Raw genomic sequence first — 18,852 nt, 5'->3', positions numbered from 1 at the left:
CATGCAAGGCAAGCGCTCTACCACTGAGCCACCTTCCCAGCCCCAAGAGTGATTGAATTTTGAACAATACCATAGACTGAAATATCCCCAGCAGAAAGAAACATACATTGTCATTAGGCCAGATATCTGGAATTTCTTTTTTTTTTTTTTTTTTTTAATTTCTTTTTCTTTTTCTTTTGCCAGCTCTGGGGCTTGAAATCAAGATCTGGGCACTGTCCTTGAGCTTTTTTGTGCTTGAGGTTAGCAGTCTACCACTTGAGCCACAGTGCCACTTCTGTTTTTTTTCTGAGCAGTTTTTTTGGAGATAAAGAGTCTCATGGACCAGACTGGCTTCAAATTGTGATCCTCAGATCTCAGACTCCTGAGTAGCTAGGATTGCAGGTGTGAGCCATCAGTGCCCAAGAATTTCTTAAAGATGTTTTTTGATCTTTGGAATAAAAAGTATTATTATTTTTGTATTATTTTCTGACAAGTTAGAAGCCTATTAATTCATTCCCTGTTAGGGCATCGGTTCTTCATATTGTGAATTTCCTAAAATAACAGAATGATTTGAGTTATTGAATATTGGTCATAGCAGTGTTTTCTCCTTTTTAAAAAAAATCTTTCTTGTGATTTTTATTTATTATTTAATTTTCAGCAGTTATTTGGGTAGAGCATTTTTGTTTGTTTGTTTGTTTGTTTTGGTCAGTCGTGGGGCTAGAACCCTGGGCCTGGGCACTGTCCCTCAGCTCTTCAGCTCAAGGCTAATACTCTACCACTTGAGCCACAGTGCCACTTCTGGCCTTTTCTGTTTATGTGATGCTGAGGAATCAAACCCAGGGCTTCATGGATGGGAGGCAAGCACTCTACCACTGAGCCACCTTCCCAGCCTCTAGGTAGAGCATTTTGTGGATGTCAAAATTGAATGAAAATTTGTAGTATAGATATTATTACTTTGGTGGTGAGATTAAGTTTTCTTCTGGTGGAGACTCCACTCCATTTTATTTTAGTTACAGCTTTTCTTCTAATTTAATTATTAGAGGAGAATTAGGATGCTGCAAGTTCCCAGTCAAATCTTTCCAGAATTTTTTTTTTTTTTACTCTCAATGGAGACTCAATTGTTCATTGGGTGAAGAAAGTAATATAGTCAGGAGTGGAGTGGTAGTGAAGTGTCTGTAATCCCATTGCTAGTAGAAGCTGATGCAGGAGAAACAGGAATTTATGGTCTAGCTTGCACTTCATTGTGAGACTTTTTCTCAAAAATAAGTAAGTAAATAAATAATAAAAGCTTTCTGTTTACCTCAGCCCTATGGAAGCATCTATAATCCACCAGAGTAGTTGCAGATTGCAGTTCCCTCCCTTCCAAAAAAGTATTATGTGGGGGCTGGGAAGGTAGCTTGGCGGTAGAGTGCATGCCTTGCAAGCATGAGGCCCTGGGTTCGATTCCTCATTACCACATAAACAGAAAAAGCCGGAAGTGGCACTGTGGCTCCAGTGGTAGAGCACTAGCCTTGAGCTGAAGAGCTGAGGGACAGTGCCCAGACCCAGAGTTTAGGCCCCATGACCGGCAAAAAACAACAAAAAAAACCCAAAAAAGTATTATGTGTTTTTTTTGTCATTAAAATGAAATAAGAACAAGTTTTAGTGCCTTTTTAAGGTACGACTTGTGAAATGTCAAAGACTTAATGTGAAAAATTTTAAAGAAGTGGAAAAGTAGGTCTGATCCACTGTGGCTGTTACTCCACTTCAGAGATTATCAACTCATAGCCCACTTGGTTTCATCTATATCTCAAACCCTAGTCATCACATTATTTCATTTGTATTAGAATTGTTTGACATAGACATACCTTATTTTAAAAATAAGCGTTTCAAATAGTTTGAATACTGTTGTTCTGAGCTCATTTGTTGAAAAATGACATGATCTGATTTTATCTTGTCAGGAATACTTTCCTAGTAATAGCACAGCACTATCCAAAGTAATATACAAATAATATGTGTACATATGTTTTAGTTCAATTTGGTAGTTAGGGGTGTTTTCAGATTGACAACATAGGAGTGAGGCTTCCTGGAGAAAGGAAGACTTGAGTAAAGAATATGGATTATTAGTATCTCCCTCCAGAAGAACATCTCCAGAAGAACATTCCATCCATTCCTTGTTGGGAATGGAAATGTGAGAAAACACTTGGTGGTAGGAACCAGCATGATGTGAGAGGGATGTAAAGAGTCTGATCTCTGTGGAAGAAGGTGTTAATTCTGCTGTCTGATGGCAGATTAGTATGTATAAGTAGGGTAGTATTTGATTGTGAAATGTGTTTTCACAGTCAGACTGAATTTGGTCTGCTAAGCAATAAGGAGCCAAAAGAGGTAGGTAGGGGGTCAGGAAATAGCATGTAATTTGGCATTGACAGTTGAATTTTGTTCAAAATACAGAAGATCAGGCCATTAGTTAAAGGATCATTCTGCCACGTTCAAGTGGACACTACAGGATTTTGGATAAATGCCCAAGAGTAATAGTTACGGATCATAATGGTGGCTCTTCACTTAGGTTTTTGAAGAATATCCATGATATTCTTAGCCTTAGTAGTTGCACTATTTACACTCTTTTTGTTGTTGTTGTTGTTGTTGTTGGTTGTGGGGCCTGAACTCTGGGCCTGGGTACTGTCCCTCAGCTCTTCAGCTCAAGGCTAGCACTCTACCAATTGAGCCACAGAACCACTTCGGGCTTTTTATGCTTATGTGATGCTGAGGAATCAAATTCAGGGCCTCACGCATGCAAGGCAAGCAGTCTACCACTCTACCACCCAGCCCCTAATTTACATTCTTATCCACAATGTATGAGGGTTCCTACTCCATCTCCCATCTTCTGCATCTTTACCAGCATTTGTTATTGCTTGTGTATATATATATATATATATATATATATATATATATATATATATATATATATATATTTCATTATTGCACAGAGATGTCTCTATTTTGTAAGTCTGATTTGTTTATATTCTTGATGATGACCATTCTTACTGGAAAAAGATGGAATCTCAGTTGTTTTGATCATTTCCGGAATGGCATCTTGATCTTTTCTGCTTGGGCTGTCCTTAAACCACCTCACTGTTTTGATTTTTGACTTTAAAAAACACTACTTAGCTCTCAAATGCTAAATGCTTTCAAATGTTGAATTCTTCAAATATGATCACTATTTGCCTTCTTGTTTCTTCTTCCTCCTCCTCCTCTTCCTTCTTCCTCCTCTTCCTCGTCTTCATTTTTGGAAGGAGGTGTGGTTTGAATTCAGGTCCTTTTGCTTGCTAGACAGGTGCTGTTACCGCTGAACCACATCTTCAGCTCTGATTTTTTTCTGGCTATTTTTGAGATAGAGTCCTTCTGCTTCCAGCACAGGACCCAGGCCCGGGCAAGATTTTCATGTTAATAAGCATCTTGTCATAGCTAGAATAATATGTGCATAGAATAACAGTTCTTCATTGAGAAAAGGTCTTTGAACTTTTCTATCATAGCTGACCCCGACCTGCAGTCATCCAAATCTCAATCTGTCAAGTACCTAGATAGGAGTTTTGGAATCCAGCTTTGAGGATTTGTTTTACAAAGGCTTTAATATGTTCATTTGGGTTTAAGATTGAGTTTAGATAATCTTTGTGCAAGAGATTCTTGAGATGTATTGTGACTGTTCTAAGTACATAAATGGGAAATAAATGTCAACAATCCAGAGTAGGAGAACCTTAATATTAGAGACTGTCTTCAGTGATAACTATCAATGCATTTTGCCCCCTAAGAAATTTTTGTTAATCCCTTGCTATATTTTGGATGTTGATATTTCTTAAAGGCTAGTGTATTTTAAAGACGTGCTTCCCAGGATGGTGCTATTGGGGAACAGTGGAGCCTTTGAGAGGTGGAACTTTGTAGGTGGTTCTTAGGTCATTGGGGACATGAGGATTGTGGAACCCTGGTCCAACCCCCCCCCCCCCTCCAGATTATGGCCACCAGCTGAGTAGCTTTGCTCTATTGCATGACTTTCTCACCATTGACATCCAAAAGCATCCAGATATCCAAAAGCAGTGAATTTGCCTGATTATAGACTGAAACCTTTAAAGCCACGAGCCACAATAACTGTCTTATAAGTTAATTATCTTAGTTATTTTGTTGCAGTAATGAAAAGCTAGTAAGTCTTTGAAGTATGAAGTCACTTAAAGAGCACCACAGTGGGTGACAGTGGATGATGGGAAGAGAAAATTTCTCTCTTCTCCAAAAATCTTTTATAGATAGTTTGGGAATTAGAGACTAATTTCAGTTAATCTTAGATTATCAATAGTTTCATATTGTTTATTCATACATGCTTAGGAGGGAGCTGGTATTACTTGAATGGTTTTGGGAAATGCCTTGGTTAGCCAGGAGGATAAGTGCTTTACAAACTGAGAAAAAGAGAGGAAAAGCAGCAAATTAAAGTGAGAATATCTCAGATTCTAATATTAGTGTATGTGTATTTTGGCTAGTGGTATTGCTAGCACACAGTTTTCTTCTGTTCCTTTAGTTGTATATTTTAGGTTTTCTTTCCCTCCCTTTTGATTTGTATCTAGTGCTTTGTTAAAGATAAATATTTCTCTCTTTTTATTGCCGGTCCTGGGGCTTGAACTCAGGGCCTGGGTGCTGTCCCTGAGCTGCTTTTGTTCAAGGATAACACTCCATCACTTGAGTTTTTCTGTTTATGTGGTACTGAGGAATTGAACTCAGGACCTCATGAATGTGAGGCAAAAACTCTACCACTGAGCTACCTTCCCATCCCCAAATATTCTCTTAAGAGGTGAAGTAAATGTGTCTCCAGGGCAAGAGAGTTCATAAATGTGTGTAGGTCACTATTTATGTTCTAAGTTTTCTTTCCTTTTCCCTTTTCCCTTCTTCTCTCACTTGCCCTCCTCACTCCCTCCCCCTTTTTATCTTTTTTTTTTTTTTTTTGAGATAGGGAGCCCATGAATTCTCAGTCTGAGTTTCTCAGCATTTTGAGTAGCATATGTCACCACATCAGGTAGGTTTTCTTTTCTATGTTCATTGTTTTTACTAGTAGGAGAGGCTATAGTCTTTAGCCTTTGCCAGATCAACTATTACCCTTGTCCAGGCTTGTGCATTTTAATACTCTCCAGCTTAAAACCTGACACATTTGTGTCTTTTCTCTGGTGGAAGTTACGGAGAAGGTGGAATCAGTAAAAAATGGTAGTATGATGTTCTGGGATTTGTGGAAGAAATTTGCCTTTCACTTATAATTTTATATAATCAGCCATAAAGTAACCTCATCAATTCTCAGTGAGTCCTTAGATACCTTTTGAAAAGTCCTTTAATCATAGTTGGTGATAGGTTGAAGAGTTACCTATATAGTTGATTTTTTTTAGGGGGGGGGGTCCGGTCATGGGGCCTGAACTCTGGGCCTGGGCACTGTCCCTCAGCTCTTCAGCTCAAGGCTAGCGCCATATCTACCACTTGAGCCACAGCGCCACTTCTGGCTTTTTTCTTTTTGCTTATGTGGTGCTGAGGAATCGAACCCAGGGCCTCAGGCATGCAAGGCAAGCACTCTACCACTGAGCCACCTTCCCAGCCCATAGTTGATTTTTTTTTTTAACCTCATTTTTTTTTACTTTTTGGTGGTTCTTGATTTTGATTTTTTGTTGTTGTTGTTGTTGGTTGTGGGGCTTGAACTCTGGGCTTGGGCGCTGTCCGTGCCCTCTTCAGCTCAAGGCAAGTGCACTATCACTTAAGCCATAGTGTCACTTCCGGGTTTCTAGTGATTTATTGGAGATAAGAGTCTCACAGACCTTCCTGCCTGGGCTGCCTTTGAACCATGATCCTCAGATCTCAGCCTCCTGAGTAGCTAGGATTACAGACCTGAGCCACTGATACCCGGCTTGAATTTGAATTCTTAACATCACCAGAATTATAGGTGTGATCCACTGGTACTCAGCACCTACATAATTCAGATACTTTGTATCGGAAAAAAAGTACTGGTACTACTGGTACTACTCCTCCCCCTAACCCCCACCCTTGGCTGTGGGGCCTGAACTCTCAGCTTGGGTGCTGTCCCTCAGCTCTCCAGCTCCAGGCTAGCGCTCTACCACTTGAGCTACAGCGCCACTTCCAGCTTTTGAGTGGTTTATTGGAGATAAAAATCTCAAGGACTTTCTTGCCCAGCTGGCTTTGAACTGAGATCCTCAGCTCCTGGCCTTGTTTTGTGTTTTTAAGGTGGATATATGGTTCAAGTTACCCTCAACATTATAATGCTTTTATTTCTGCCTTCCTAGTGTTGGGGTTGTAAGTATGTAACACCATACCTAGAATGGGAATTTCTTGATTCTAGTAAAATCTTTTCTGATATATTTAGCCTAGTCCTAGATACGAGTTTTGCTTCCAAAAGGTAAAACTTTTTTTCAGATAGATACCTTCCCTGCATTGTGTTCAAATCTATTTTGATCCTGATGAAAACAAAGATGAGAGTGAGATACAGGCAAACTAGAAAAAAGCGTGTATAAATGAAGAAACTGAGGCTAGATCATACCCTCATGTTAGCAGCATCTACGAGACCCTTTTCTTTTCCTGACTGAGTGTAGCTCCTAGCTCACTGTCCTGCTTGCAAACACTATCTCTTTTATTCTAGGCAATTTGAATAACTATGAGTGCCATTTCCATAATTTGTTTTCTTGCCATTTCACAGCCATTTCCTACTTTCCCTCCTCCTCTTCCTCCTCTTCTTCCTCTTCTTCCTCCTCCTTCTCCCCTTCTTTTTTCTTCCTCCTCTTTCTTCCTCTTCCTGGTGGGGTCCTGGTGGTTAATGGAGATAAGCGTCTCACAGACTTTTGTGCCCTGGCTGGCTTTGAACCCTGATCCTCAGATTTCAGCCTTCTCAGCAGCTAGGATTACAGGTGTGAGCCCATAGCACCTGGCTTCACAGTCAGTTTTTTTTAAACCAGTCTCCTTGTAACCAGCTGCTTAATGTCTTCACAATCTGATTAATATTTCAATCTTTTCCTCTTCCTTCACTTTTTTCTTTCCCCTCCCCTTCTCTGTTTCTCCTTTCTCTTTTTCCCTCCCTTTTTCATTCCCTTCTTTCTTCCTCAACTGGTCTTGAAGACAGTATCCTGCTTTCTTTTCTTTTCTTTTGTTGCCAGTCCTGGAGCTTGAAGTCAGGGCCTGGGTGCTGTCCCTGAGCCTCTTTGTGCTCAGGGCTTGGTAATGAATGCTCTACCACTTGAACCGCAGTGCCACTTCCAGCTTTTTCTGAGTAGCTTATTGGAGATAAGAGTCTCATAGACTTTTCTGCCCAGACTGGCTATGAATCAAACCGATCCTCTTAGCTCAACCTCCTAAGTAAGTAGGAATGAGTCACTGGCACCTGTCTAGAAGTCTTTCTTGACTCTAAACTCCCCAAATTCCTCAGGAATTTGACTCTTACCTTCAAAATGTGTGAATTCTGCCAGTTTTCACTACCTCTGTATCCTTTTGTGGGGGGCGGCCTGAACTCTGGGCCTGGGTGCTATCCCTCAGCTCTTCAGCTCAAGGCTAGCCCTCTACCACTTGAGCCACAGTGCCACTTCGGTTTTTTTTTCTTTTTATGTGGTGCTGAGGAATTGAACCCAGGGCCTCATGCATGCGAGGCAAGCGCTCTACCACTGAGCCACCTTCCCAACCCTACCTTTGTATCCTTTTATCTCTTGTTAGGTAATTATAGCTGCCTTCTAACACGTTTTCCTGCTTCTGTCCTTGTCCTTCTCTGTGTCTGTTATTAAAACAGTGCTCAAAATACAAATATATTGGTCAGTCATGGGGCTTGAACTCAAGGCCTGGGCCTTGTTCCTGAGCTTTTTCACTCAAGGCTAGTGCTCTACCAATTTGAGCCACAGTGCTGCTCTGGTTTTCTGGTGGTTAATTGGAGATAAGAGTCTCATAGACTTTCCTGCCTGGGCTGGCTTCAAACCATGATCATCAGATCTAAGCCTCCTGAGTAGCTAGGATTATAGGCATGAGCCACTGGCACCTGGCTAAAATGATTTTTTTGAAAACAGTCAAGTGACAAGAGATTTTGTACCACACGTAATTTAAGAAATTACATGAGTCGATAAGATTAGAATATCTGGAATGGTTCCTTGTCTTCCTCTTTCTTCCCATCAACCCTTTTCTTTCTTACCCTTTGCACAGAAACTCACATATTTCTGAGGAAGTTGGAAAGAAAAAGCTGAGTTGGTTTCTATTCCAGAGAGTTGCATTGGAAGGCTGGACCCATCTTTTGAAATAGAGGTTTGTTACTTTCTTTTTTTTTTTTGGTTCCGTTCGTGGGCCTGAACTCTGGGCCTGGGTGCTGTCCCTCAGCTCCTTAGCTCAAGGCTGACACTCTACCACTTGAGCCACAGTGCCACTTCCGGCTTTTTTCTTTTTGCTTATGTGGTGCTGAGGAATCAAACCCAGGGCCTCAGGCATGCAAGGCAAGCGCTGTACCACTGAGCCACCTTCCCAGCCCAAAGGTTTGTTATTTTCCTAAAACCAGTAACCTCCTGTAGCAGTGCTTTTCGTCAGCCCCTGCCACATTTATGCCACTTTCTGTACCTATCCTTTCTGTTTTCTGTATTCCCAGATAAAACTTACTTCTTTACATTAGTGTTTTATACTTTCAACACTCTTTTCAGATATCTAGAAAAACAACCTATGGTTGCTATGTAGGTTGAATCTATAGTTTTCCTAATGAAGTTTCCAACAGATTGGTACTGTACATAATAGAAAGGGAAATTGATACAAATAGGTAAAGAAGAAATCATGTGAAATTATAGGGGAAATGAAAGATGTTTTTATTAGATACCCTGAATGGTACTGGTCATAAGCCAGTAATGCTAATGAGTTCTAGAGGAGTTATACTGTCTTGCTTATAAAGAATCTTTGAGATTATTTGGTTAGAAACCATTTTTTTTTCTCTGAAGGTAAATATTTTATAATTTTCAGGTTTTTTAACATTTCTTTTCAGAAGGCAATCATCATATATGGGGTCAACAATTATATCATAATTTAATAAGTAACTTCCTATTCTGAAATATATCAGAATATACTTGATTCTTCAAGGTTTTCTTAGGTTTATGTTGTCCAAAATGGTGCCCACTAGCCAAATGTCACTACCTATTCCTTATATGGCTTGTCTGAACTCAGTTGTTCTAGTTGTAAAATATACATGGGAGTTTGAATCATTGGTACCAAAACAACAGAAAGAACTACAATAGAAGGAACGTAGAATATCTCCTTACTACTTTAAAAATAGTAATTATATATTGTCTGATAATATTTGGAATAGGCTGGGTTAAATAAATTTAATTTCATCTGTTCCTTCTTACTTTATCTTAGTGTGGGTAGTAGAAAAATTTAAAATATATATCTGGCTGGCATTGTATTTCTCTTGGACAGTATTACCATAAGCAAAATTTTCTCTTTAACATGTTTGGAGTTATTTTAATTAATGATCTATTATATACACTAAAATTATTTCAGTATTACATATTTTAAGATAATTTGTTTGAAGTGGGTGTCTTTTATGTTTTTATCTTTTCTAGTATTACCTCTTAAACCTTGAGCTTTCTTTAAGGCATTTGACTCTTGCCATACACTGCCCATGGTACTACATAAGCATAACTTGTTTATATTGAAAGGGTTTTGAAGAGGGCATTTAAAATTAAAAGCATCAAAGTTGATCTTTTATGTGTTTACTTTGTTAATATTGTATGTTTTTACAAGCCACTATAAACATGGAATAAGTGCCTCATGCCTGTAATCCTAGCTACTCTGGATGGATGGAGACTGAGACCTCAGGACTATGGTTCAAAGCCTGCCTGGTCAGGAAGTCTGTGAGACTCTTAGGTCTAATTAACCAGGGAAAAAAGCTGGTAGGGGAGCTATGACTCAAATGGAAGATTGTTTGCCTTGAGCACAAAAGCTCAGGGACTGTCCCAGCCCTGAGTTCAAACCCCAAGACCAGCACTGAAAAAAATTTAAGAGATAGGTATATTGATTTTACAAAAAAAAAAAAAAAAGAATTGAAAATTTTGCTTATAAAGAAAATATGTGCATATCTATAATTTCAGAACTCAGAAGGCTGAGGCAGGAATGTATGAGTTTATGCTAGCCTGGAATACATAGTGAGGCCCTACAGCATAAAAAAGAAAAAGAAAAAACCCTAGTAAACAAATAGACAAAAAAAAAATCTGCCTTGATTCAGTCTATTGTCACACATTTCATAAATTTTTATAAACTTGGACTATAACAGCCATTACAGTCTTCACCTGTTATGATTTACATTTGAAAGGTTCTAAGTTTGTATGCTTTTATTTAGATACGTATTTCTTTCTTGAGACAGAGTCTCCCCTATTTACCTCTGCTGGCATTGAACTCAGCCACTTGAGAACTAGGATTACAGCTGTGCATTCCTACACTCAGCTTTATGTTAATTAAACTGTTTTGGGAAAAATACTTTAAAAAAGAATTTATGTGGGGTTCATTTAGGGCTAAGCCTTAAATTGTATTTAAAACCAGTTGGCATGTTGCTGAAATTTGATCATCTGGGTAAGTTTTTTGTTTTTGGTCTTTGTTTTGTGGGTAGTTATTAAGTGAGAAACTTATAGTTTTATGATTTGTTTATTGTGCGGCTGCAAATGGAACCCAGGGCCTCACACATGTTGGGGAAATGCTAGCCCTGCACTAGGAGTTGAATGTTAAGCATATTTCTAGGAAATAAATGACAGGAAAATATCTTTTCCATATAAATTTTGGAATAAGCTAACCTACTATCTAAAACCCTTTCTGGATATTTCTAGGAAATTGCATTGTACCTATGTAGATCAGTTTGGGGAGTATTGATATCTTTATTATGTTACCTCTTCCAGTCAGTAAGACTAATCTCTTTAGTTGAAATCTGTTGATTCTTCCATCAGTATTTTGTAATTTTTAGTATTACAGATCTTACATACTTTATTAGAAATATACCTAAGTATTTCTTTCTTTTGAGCCACGATAAATAACATTATATTTTAAAACTTGTTTTAAACAGGTTTATTGTTAGTATATAGAAATATGATTTTTATGTATTGATATTGCATTTGTGACTTCATTGAACTTATTTTAGAGGATTTTGGGGGGTAGATCTTCTTTTTAAGATTATTGAGAAAAGTCATGCTTTGCTTTGTACTTGAACCTAAGTTCAGTTAAATGACACTGTTTTTAATCATTTAATCATACTACTTTAATCATTTCTTTCCCAAGTTGAAGAAATTGCTCCCTTCCCATTTTTTTCAATACTGGGGTTTGTGAATGTTCCATGGATATTTAGAAAGAATGTGTGTAAGCCAGGTGCAGATGGCTCACGCCTGTAATCCTAGCTACTCAGGAGGCTAAGATCTGAGGATTGTGGTTCAGAAAAGTCCCTGAGATTCGTATCTCCAATAAACCACCAGAAAACTGGAAGTGGCGCTGTGGCTCAAGAGGTAGAGCACTAGCCTTGAGCTGAAGAGCTGAAGGAGACAGTTGCCAGGCCCAGAGTTCAAGCCCCACTACTGACAAAAAAAAAAGTGTGATCTATTCATGTTTTACTCTGTAATCTTACTAGGAAAAAAATTCATCTTTCCTTGTGCAATTCTGCTGGTTCCTGCCTCTTCTCTGTTTGGTTCTTGTTTCTTATTGGTTTGTATAGTATCATTGATAACTTTTTCTTATTTTATCCCTTTAGAATCTGTACCTCTTAGAATTCTTGGTCTATATCTTAATGTCTTAGTTGACATCTTCTATAGTTCTAAACAGGATATATTCTTTATTATAAATAGTCACTGATTTTTTTTGTTGTTGTTGTTGGCAGTGTACTTTTACTTATACTAGTGGCAAGTAGAACTTGAAATACTGATTATGTTTGAGTTATTTTTCTAAAAGCCATACACGGAATATGATTTTCTGGGTAACCTTGGTTTGAATTGGTTGGATTTTTTTTTTCCTGCTGGTGATTAAATTCAGAACTTTACACCTGTTGGACAAATGCTACTAGTTAGCTACATCTCTACCTCTGAACTAGAAATTTTATGTTAAGCATGTTGCTGGGAAGTAAATGATAGGAAAATCAGTGTCCCAAGGTATTTTAAGGTATTTCATAGGACACAAGATGAACACTTCTGCAGTGGTTTTGTTGGTATAAAACAATGCATACCATAATGGGAAAGTATAACTGGAATTCAGAAAAGGAGCAATCAGAATCTGGACAGGATTAATTTTTGTAGTTTCGTAGAAAGGTAATGAATGAATGATAGCTGGAATAGAAATGGAAATTGAAGTAAATCATAGGAACACTATACAAGGAGAACAGTGGATCAAAATGAGCTTGTTACGCCTTTTGAGGAAGGTAGAGAATAAGGTTCCTTAGGCACTGAGAGAGAATTAAATTTGTGCAGGTGGCTGTAGCCAGTTCAAAGGTTCTTAGAAGAGTAACTTGAAGAATGTTTTTTTAAGGCAGTGGTATCACCCTTGTGTTTATTAGATATGCAGAATTTCAGGCCCCAAGCAAATAACTCAATTTGTATGTATCATCAAGTTTGACAAGCTTTGTTTGGAAAGGAATTACTGTTCTGTATGTAAATTTCTAGAGCAGAAAGATTATAGTAAATAGGTTCTGTATTAGCAATCAAATTAAAATAAAGACAAAGGACATATAAATTATACTTCTTAAATAAAATCCGGGGCCAGGTATGTTAAATCCTAGGTGGAGATCATGAGATCTCAGTTTGAGGCTGTTATCTCAGTTATATACTCTGGAGGCTATAAGTAGGCTTGGGCAAAAAGGGAAACCGTATCTGAAAAATAACCTAAAGCAAAAAGGACTGGGGACATAGTTGACATCATAGAGTATTTGCCTAACTAGAACAAAGTCTTGAACTCCATTATCACAAGGGGGGTGGGCACTGGTGGCCCACACCTGTAATCTTAGCTGCTACTCGGGAGGCTCAGATATGAGGATCCCGGTTCAAAGCCAGACTGTAAAAAGTGGTGCTGTGGCTCCAGTGGTAGAATGCAAGCTTTGAGCACTGGAACAACATCCAGGCCCTGAATTCAACAAGGAACAGGGGAGTGTATAAGGGGGAGGGAGGGAGATGAGAGAGGAAGAGCGGGAGGATTTAGGGAATGGAAAATGGATTAGACTGCTAAACTAAAGATTATGGTCAGATTTTGGTACTGGGCAACTGAAAAACTGGGTGGGCCATTGACAGGAAATCAAAAGCCTGGGTAGCATAAAAAGCTATGATGATTCTTTATTCCCAGGCTACTAAAACTTTTTGTTACAGAAAATTAGCATCATAATAACAGTGGAGAAAATTTTGAAAAAGAAATGAAAGGGGAAAACACAATCCTTTTATAGTTCCAAAATCCTAAAGTAAACAGCCTTGCATTATTTTGCATGTTATTTTGATTTCTTAATGCTTGAACTTGTTTTTAGATTGTTGTTAGTAGTTTAAAGCCAATTTACTATTTAAATATTATAACATTTATTTAAATATTTTTCATGTTTCTTTGTAAAACTTTGTTTTTAAAGGAAATTTTTCCATTGAAAAAAACCTTGTCACTCAGATTTTAAATATACAAATTAAAAATGAAATTTATTTGAGTACTTATATTTTAGATTAATAAAGATTAAGCTATTTTGTTTTAATAGGGTTGAGTGAGAATGTAATTGGTGCAGCTTTGTTTTTGTTTGTTGGCTGTGGGGCTTGAACTCTGGACCTGGGCACTGTATCTGAGCTCTTCAGCTCAAGGAGAACATTCCACCACTTGAGCCACAGCGCCACTTCCAGGTTTTTGGTGGTTAATTGGAGATAAGAGTCTCATGGACTTTGCTGCCCAGGCTGGCTTTGAACCTCAATCCTCAGATCTCAGCTTCCTGAGTAGCTAGGATTATTATGTGTGAGCCACCAACACCCCGCATATACTTTTTCTTCTATTAATTTTACTTAGCATAACATTAGAGTTGTAGGGGCTGGGAAGGTGGCTCAGTGGTAGAGCGCTTGCCTTGCATGCCTGAGTCCCTGGGTTCGATTCCTCAGCACCACATAAGCAAAAAGAAAAAAGCCGGAAGTGGCGCTGTGGGTCAAGTGGTAGAGCACTAGCCTTGAGCTGAAGAGCTGAGGGATAGTGCCCAGGCTCAGAGTTCAGGCCCTACGACCGGACCCCCAAAACAACAACAACAACAAAAAAAACATTAGAGTTGTACTATGCTTTCAGAAATATAAAATATATAAGATATATGATATAAAATAAACTTATAAGCATCATGTTTATAGGCATCAGTTAATATACTGTTAAACTGTGATATCAAGGCAATCTGGTTATGGTATTACACTCTTGCTTGGATTGATAGTTGATCTTGTTTTCTTTCCTCATAATGATTGTGTATCTTATCTCTTTTAAAGCTCCATAGTCAACTAGTTTGAAGATGTCTGCCTGTTGGGTAAGGAAACCTTACCATTTGATAGTTAGGTTTCTTTCCTTCCCTTTCCCTAACCCTGCTCTCTTACTCTCTCTTCTGGATATTATACATGTCATACAAATGTACCTTTTGTGTCTTTCTGGCACAGTGGACACAGTGATACTCCAAAAATATTGTGAAGACAAATATTTGCTCAGTTATATTAGACCCTATGACTTTTTACCAGAATGGTTTATGTGTAAAATTACTTTTTTTTTGGTGCAGTATTGGTGATTGATGGCCTCGAGTGCCATCTCTTGGCCTTTTTAGTTCAAGGTTGGTGCTCTGTCTCTTAGGCCACACCTCCACTTCTGTTTTTGGTTTTGCTTTTTGGTTTTTCTCAGTCCTGAGGCTTGAACTCAGGGCCTGGGCACCATCCCAAGCTTCTTTTGCTCAAGGCTAGCATTCTACCACTTGAGCCACAGCGCCACTTCCAGTCTTTTTTGTTAATGTGATACTGAGGAATCAAACCTAGGGCTTCATGCATGCTAGGCAAGCATTCTACCACTAAGGCACATTCCCAGCTCCTATGTGTAAAATTACTTTTAAACTAATTTATTGGTCAGTATAGCAATATTAAGCTTTTTCTAATGTGTGTATGTGTCTGTGTGCGTGCGCGTGCACTTGCAATCCTGGGTCTTGAACTCAGAGCCTGGGCACTGTCCCTGAGTCTTTCTGTGCTCAAGGTTAGCACTCTACCACTTGAGTCACACAACACCATTTCTGGCTTTTTCTGAGTAATTTGTTGGAGATAAGAGTCTCATGGACTGTTCTGTGAGGCTGGCTTTGAACCACGGTCCTCAGATCTCAGCTTCATGAGTAGCTAGGATTACAGGCATGAGCTACTGGTGTTCATCTTGATAGTTTTTTTTCACATACATAAATGCTTGTAGAGTACAGCAAGTCTGTGAATGCTCCTGGTGCAGATGTTTACACTGATTTAACCCAGATTTCAACTGTACTAAATTTATTAACTGCATTCTAAACTGCTAGGCAAGGTTAAAGCAGCCAGGCAGCATTTCTTGTGCTTTAATTATTAACTTAAGCTAAATTTCTAGACATGTGTTTTTATACTGTGTTGTTTTTCTAATGGATTGAGCCAATTTATGATGCTATCAGCATTGTATAAACACTTTAATTTTAATAGATCTTTTTAAAACTAGATATTACTATTTTAAAATGTTTTACATAATTTGGAGAATAGCAGGGTTTTGTTTGAAAGTTTGAAATACAAGTTGCTATCACGTTTTAGTTTCTTGTATAGAGAGCAAGAAGGTAGAGGTGTGTGTGTATGTGTGTGACACCTTCTTTTAGTACTGGGGTTTGAACTTAAGGTCTCAGCTCTTTCTTACCATTGGAGCCACACTGCTGGCATATACACTGATTACTTAGTAAGCAGGCTTCTGTGCTCTACATTAATGTGTTGAATCAGAACCTGTTTAAAAATTAAGATTTCTTATTAGCCTAATGAAAGAGTCTCCTTGAAGAAAACCCATTAAGAGTACCAATATTCTCTTTAGAACAGTGGAGTTTTTTTGTCTTTTGTCTTAGAACTGAACAGAATAATATGCTACCTTTATCCTGCAGTTTGACAGATCCTGCTTAAATTTGTCTCTGTGTTCTTGGAACAGTTTAAAAAGTAACTTATTTGCTAAGATAGTAATAAGGTAATGTATTTTGAGAGTAAGTTTTTCTTTTTTTTTTTAATATTTTTGTGTGACAGATACATTAGTATCTTTCCATAGGTACATCTTAAACTCTTACCTTTGTTTTCAGTTTTAAATAATTTGCCAATTTCATACTTAAATTTTTATTTATTTTGCGACCATCCATATATTATAGTCTTACTTTGAAAGGTTACGTGCTGTGAAATGCTTTCTACCATGACCTACTTGTAATGAGAATCACTTAAAACGTTTTATATAGCAAAGTTTCTTGGCTAATAAGCCTGCCTTCTAACTCTGCTAGGTGTAGGAACACTGCCTTCAAGGCACTAGTGTATAGGAGAGTAGAGTGATAAGATTATCATTTATAGCATAAGACAGTTGTGAAATAATATAACTGATTATGTACTTAGGAGTTATGTGTATGTTGAGAGAATGGAAAGAATGTATTGGCCAGTAATCTGTTTTCAGGACTTGTTCTGTCTGTAACTTGGTAACACTTGATAATTTTGTTTCCCTAAACACCATTTTTGTCTGGAACAGGAAGTGTACCTCTGTGATAGAGCATGTGCATACCACACATGAGATGCTGGGTTCTGTCTCTACCACCAAAAATCCCATATCATTTTAGCAGATCTTCAAAATGTGGAGCATAGTGATAGAATGGAATGATGGTAAGAGATGAATCAAAAGGCCATGTTATAAATAACCAGATATGCCAGGGAAGCGATGAAGATAAATAAAATAATCGGATTTACATTTTTACTCTGCTTTTTTCATTTTTTTTTTTTTCCTGTCACTCATGGGGCCTGAACTCTGGGCCTGGGAACTATCCCTCAACTCTTCAGCTCAAAGCTAGTGCTCTACCACTTGAGCCACAGGTGCCACTTAGGCTTTTTCTGCTTATGTGGTGCTTGAGGAATCGAACCCAGAGCCTCATGCATGCAAGGCAAGCACTTCCCAGGCCTTTACTCTGCTTCTCAAAGAGTAAAGATTCAATGAAGAAGATATGTCAGAACTCTTCATTGCAAATGACAAAAAACTTGATCTAATTAGCTTAAAGGAAAACAGTATTTGGGGGGAGAGGGCTCATATCAATCAGAAAGCCCAGACAGTGTCATTCATTCTTGAACCTTTAAAATACTAAATATATCTAACTATGAAAATTTATGTTTCATCAGCCTTCACATCTCTTCAGAACACTATATATTTTCCTCTAAGTGATCATTATGCCTAGCGTGTTAAATAGTTCAGCCAGCAGTGAATGTTCTAGAGCATCTGGGAGTCACATTAGAAGTCATACTTGAGCCTTCCAGAATAGTCGTTAAACTCTTTAAATTTGTCCAAATTGTTCATTCTCCATTGTTACTGTCCTGATTTCAATTTTCTACAAGATTTGTAAAGAAAGTGAAAAGGAAGTATGTTGTTTTATTCAAACAGCTGCATACTATTTCCTCCCTGTCTTACTCTTCATATATAACACTTGAATACTATGTCTTTTGAGAAATTTTACATCTTTACCTCATAGATATTGTTAACTAATGAAGGCTGACTCATAGTGATGGTAGGAAATTAGTGGCAGCATGGCATAGATACATTTCAGCACTAGTGTATTTTTAAATCTGGAAGAAAATGAAATTTGCCTGTGTAAATAGAATGAAGGTCACTGAGCATGTATAGGAAATTTGTTAATTATTAACATTCCCTCCCCCCCCCAAACACCATCACTGTCACCACAATTATCATCAGTTCTTAATACTATATCTGACACTAATGGGTTTTAATAGAATTTACTGTTGTAAAAGTGATAAACTCAGTTTTATGGGAAACTCGTAAGTTGTTTTTCTCTAGAAATGGAAAAATAAAAGGGAAAAATGTTTTCTGTAGCTATTTAGTCTAAAGCTGTTCTTTAAATCAATTTGATAAATATGAATTTGAATTTGAACTTCTTGTCATTTGGACATTTACCTATTACATATAAATGTGCCCCCCAGCCTGTGACCTTTGCATTCAGGAATAGGACTGACTTTGAGTGTTTTAAAAAAAATTACTTTTAATTATGGAAGCATTGAATAAATGTGTTTCTAGGAAAAGTTAAAGTGTATATGCAGGTTTTTTTTTTTTTTTTTGCCAGTCCTGGGGTTTGAACTTAGGGCCTGGGTACTGTCCCTGAGCCTGTTTGTGCTCAAGGCTAGCGCTTTACCACTTGAGCCACAGTGACATTCCAGCTTTTTCTAAGTAGTTTTTATTGGAATCTCATGGACTTTTCTGACTAGGCAGGCTGGCTCCAAATCGCAATCCTTAGGTCTCAGCCTTCTAAGTAGCTAGGATTATAGTCATGAGCCACCGGCTCCTGGCTATACAGTCTCTCTCTTAGTCCCACCCTAGATAACTCGTCTTATTAGTTTGACTTTTTTTTTTGATATTTTATACATGTACACAAATACAAGTACTTTTAAAATGCTGTTTAAAAATTATAATTTTCCTCAGGTATGCTTTAGCTTTTTTTTACTTTAACCTTTGGATTTTCTTTACTGCCATATCATTGTATCCATTATTCTTAGTGGATGTGTAAAAATAAGTCTAATTAATTTAATAGTCCTATAGTAGGTATTTATAGGTAAATGATTCAGGAATTAAGACAACTTCATGTCTTTCACAATGGAGATGGCTAGTCGACTGGTT

The 18,852-nt window shown here is 37.9% G+C and overlaps 1 protein-coding gene across 7 annotated transcripts in view; it reads left to right on the top strand.

The window, feature by feature from the left end:
- Cnot4 (CCR4-NOT transcription complex subunit 4) overlaps positions 1-18,852 on the top strand; it is a 108,654-nt gene that overhangs the window by 6,241 nt on the left and 83,561 nt on the right. The window contains exon 2 of one of the 7 annotated variants that reach the window (XM_069996843.1): positions 8,170-8,268. The exons of the other annotated variants lie outside the window; for them this stretch is intronic. The gene's annotated coding sequence lies outside the window, so the exon portion shown is untranslated. The remainder of the gene's footprint in view (positions 1-8,169; positions 8,269-18,852) is intronic. 7 annotated transcript variants of the gene reach the window in all.

This window comes from Dipodomys merriami, unplaced genomic scaffold (genome assembly GCF_024711535.1).
Source record: "Dipodomys merriami isolate MVZ:Mamm:240054 unplaced genomic scaffold, mDipMer1.0.p SCAF_5, whole genome shotgun sequence".
NCBI classification, from domain to species: Eukaryota; Metazoa; Chordata; class Mammalia; order Rodentia; family Heteromyidae; genus Dipodomys; species Dipodomys merriami.
Note: the sequence above shows the minus strand (reverse complement) of the source record. Positions and strands in the feature narration are given on the sequence as shown.